Source organism: Bubalus bubalis, chromosome 24 (assembly GCF_019923935.1).
Source record: "Bubalus bubalis isolate 160015118507 breed Murrah chromosome 24, NDDB_SH_1, whole genome shotgun sequence".
NCBI lineage: Eukaryota > Metazoa > Chordata > Mammalia > Artiodactyla > Bovidae > Bubalus > Bubalus bubalis.
The window spans coordinates 21,814,903-21,818,732 of NC_059180.1; the positions used below are offsets into that span (position 1 = coordinate 21,814,903).

General features: G+C 39.8%; 1 long non-coding RNA gene across 1 annotated transcript; it reads right to left on the reverse strand.

The window, feature by feature from the left end:
• Positions 1–2,064: 2,064 nt before the first annotated feature.
• On the reverse strand, positions 2,065–3,419 carry LOC123331539. Its single transcript, XR_006548225.2, has 2 exons — positions 2,894–3,419; positions 2,065–2,337 (listed from the first exon to the last, which is right to left on the reverse strand). It is a non-coding gene; the product is annotated as an uncharacterized LOC123331539 (long non-coding RNA).
• Positions 3,420–3,830: the final 411 nt, after the last annotated feature.

Genomic DNA, 3,830 nt, shown 5'->3' on the forward strand with positions numbered 1-3,830 from the left:
TTTTCATTTTATAGATAGTTTCATTGTCTTCATTATTTTCTTTGTAATTTTTCAGTTTCAACTTGATGTGTCTAGATGTGGATATATGTTTATTTATCCTGTTCAGAGCTCATTGTGCTTTCCAAATTCTGAAAATTTTCATTGAAAAATGCCTATTTCTCATTCTATTTTTTCCTTTCTAGAACTCTTCTCACATTCTGTGCTCCATAACTTTAATCTTGTTCATCTCTTCTTCTCTGCGATTTTTATTCTAGGTAGTATTCTCAGCTCTGTCTTATATATCCACAATTCTCATTTCAGTTTAGTTCAGTTCAGTTGCTCAGTCATGTCCAACTCTTTGCAACCCCATGAACCGCAGCATGCCAGGCCTCCCTGTCCATCACCAACCGGAGTCCACCCAAACCCATGTCCATTGTGTCGGTGATGCCATCCAACCATCTCATCCTCTGTCATCCCCTTCTCCTCCTGCCCTCAATCTTTCCCAGCATCAGGGTCTTTTCAAATGAGTCAGCTCTTCACATCAGGTGGCCAAAGTATTGGAGTTTCAGCTTCAACATCAGTCCTTCCAATAAACACTCAGGACTGATCTCCTTTAGGATGGACTAGTTGGATCTCCTTGCAGTCCAAGGGACTCTAAAGAGTCTTCTCCAACACCACAGTTCAAAAGCATCAATTCTTTGGCACTCAGCTTTCTTTATAGTCCAACTCTCACATCCATACATGACCACTGGAAAAACCATAGCCTTAGTGGTGTTTAATCTGTTAACATATCTATTGAGCCTTTATTTTCTGTGACCACATTTTTTGTTGGCAGGCATTCTATTTGATTCTCTTTCAAATCTGCTTGTTATTATTTTCACAGTATTCTGTCCCTTCAGGTTGATTTCCATTTTTTAATCTCTTTAAAAATTTAAATGGACTTACTGTGTCTTTCAGATTACTGTTCTGCTTGAAATTCCTGGGGTTGCTAATTTTATTGTTTGTAGTGTCTGCTGACTCTTCCTCATGGTTGAAAGTTTCTTCCTATTATTTGTAATTTTTTAATGACAGTGAATTCCTGGTGTAGATTGTTTATATCATAGAAATCCCATAAAACCTAAGGTTATGGTAATGTTATTACAGAGTAATTTTGCATTTGTATCTGCAGGGAACCTTGGGGGTTTTACCAGTAGAGAACAAGCTTCTAAGGTGAATTTCTCGTTAGAAATCCAGGAATCAGTAGTGCAAATTTGATTTTTAACATTACATGAGGTGCAGACTCGGCATTTCACTTTCTCATGGATGAAGTGATTTTGTAATTTTCCAACCCAGAGCCCTGCCAAGTGACAAATTCCCCAATTTGTTTCCCAGGGCTGATGGGTATAATTTGTCTAAACCCCCTTTCATTGAGGCAGTAACTCTATCAGGGTTCTTGCTTTATTAACCTAGACCTCAACTTTCAGTAACTCCCACCATCCTGGTAGGGACAGTGAGTAGAACAACCCAAATAGGTAAGTAAGGGTTTGCCTTTCAATGACCAGCCAGCCATGCTGTCTTGGGTACAGGAAAGTTCTCTCCATTCACCAAATGCAGGCCACTGTCTTCACATTGGCCTTCCCCAAGGCCAATTCTTTTTCTATTCATCATAGGTACACATTTCAAACTTTAAGCTCAGATGTGTAATAAATATTCCTTCTTTATTTTCAGTTTGACTTTATCTGACTGCCTGCTCTCTATCCTCTGATCTATAGAAAAAATTTAACTTCACTCCTTGCTGGGGTCAGTCCCACCTTGTCTTTTACATCCAGAGTGGCTGCATTTGATGCTCAGTCATGGTTCTACACAAACGTGGCCACTGATACATCCGTTGTCCCTGTCCACATGGCTCCTTTTCATCCACTCCCTCTCCATGCTTCTTCATAATGCTTGGAAAGTAAGAGTCCTGTGGTCCCATCTTCCTAGCAGCATCACACAGTCTTTCCTCCCTGGGATTTTGTGATTTCTCCCAGTGGTGCTACTGGGAAAAAAGGTTCATCTCTGCTGCTCCAGGATCAAAAATCTGTTCTCTCTCCCTCTCTCCTTTCCCTACCTTGCTGTTCATATTCTCTTTCCTTCTCCAGGGTACCAAACCCTAAATCGAATGAAACAAATGACATCTTTTCATTTTTTCAGGTCATTGTCTTTGGCCTCCCCATTTCTTCAAGTCATTGTCTCTGGTCTTAAATCTCTTTTCACTAATAAAAGGTTTAGGCTTTGAGAGAAAATCCCAAAAGGCTTTTTGGTTCTGGTTTTTTTCTTTTTTTCTGCTGGTTCCACTCCTCTTCAAATGTCCCATGAGGAAAGTGCACTTATTGCTCCCTGATTGAATAGAGGGAAAGGAATGGGAGAAGGGGAAGGGAAATCATGGGGAGAGAAATAAGCATTAATACCTCAGGATGTTTTCCTTGAGTTGTGGTTAATATTCTTCGGTTTTGGAGTCTGACATATTTAATTTTGAATCCTGACCATGCCACTGCTAGTAATGTGATTTGGGGCTAGTTAGGTAATGTGTTTCCTCATTTTCATTGGGGGATAATAAGATTACCTACCCTGTAGGTTTGCTATGAGCAGTAAATGAGACAGGGCATGTAATGCATTTATTTCACTACCTAGCATATGGTAATTTAATTAACAACTGGTAGTTATTTTTATGAACACATAGTAGTTGTTGGGATTCACTTTTTGCTTAGAGCTAGATAATCTTGGATAAATTATTTAAGCTCTTGATCCCTCAGTTCCCTCATGTGTCATAAATTGTAGGGGCCTCCTTTTTAATGCGGGTACTCGGAAGACTACAGCTTATGCTCTGGGTTCCCCACCATGCCCCCTTGACAGTGCCCAGCTCCTGATCTTGACTCTGCAGCCTAATACTTACATTCCTCTTGAAGTCAACGGGATCCCCCGCGCCTGGAGATGCTTCAGAGCCTATGATGCTCCTGCCTAGGGCCACCTGCAGCCAATAGCTGACTGATGTGAGTACAAAAGCCAGCCCCCTTTTTTCAAGGCAATACTGACCCTGGTGCAGCTCTGGCGCTCTCGACAGGATTGTACTGAAGCCAGACTGAGACTGCAGAAACCACCACATCTTTGTCTAGCTACTTACTCTGCTTTATCCTGCCGCCCTCACTTTCTTACAAGTTTCTCCTGAGACTAGTTTCATCACCTGCACAGGAAGCCTCTTCACAGCTTCTTCTTCTAGAAACACAGTCCAAATTCATAGCAAGGCTTTGAACACAAATATTTCTAATACTAAAGATAAAGAATGGTCTTAACTTCTATATTGTACTGTCTTTCAAAGTTGCTTTATAGATACATGCACAAATGCCTAATATGAGATAAGCACACAAGAAATAATGGATTCATTCACTCAAAATTATGTATTTAGGACTTTCTATGTGTCAGACAATGGTATAAGCCCTGGAAATTATGCGAAAAGCATGTTTATTTTTTTTAAATTGGATTTTGTAATGATATTAATAGTTATCATTACAGTCTATTATATACTATACTTTATATATTATGTCTAATACAACATGCCAAGCTGACATGATTTTTGCCTTCTTTTGTCTTAAAGCAAATAAGATCCTAAAAGGTCAAATAACTTGTCCTAGGTCAAGTATCTAGGAAGTAGTGGAGGCAGGATTCACATTGAGGCCTCTCTATACTACACACTCTTTTAATAAGACTTTACAGCTTGTTTTATCACCCAGAAATTCACTTATCTATTTAAATGTCTGCACTTGCCCCCCCCCCACCACCACCCAATCTGAATTAATGGCAAGACAAGATGCTTTTCATTTTAATATCCCTTC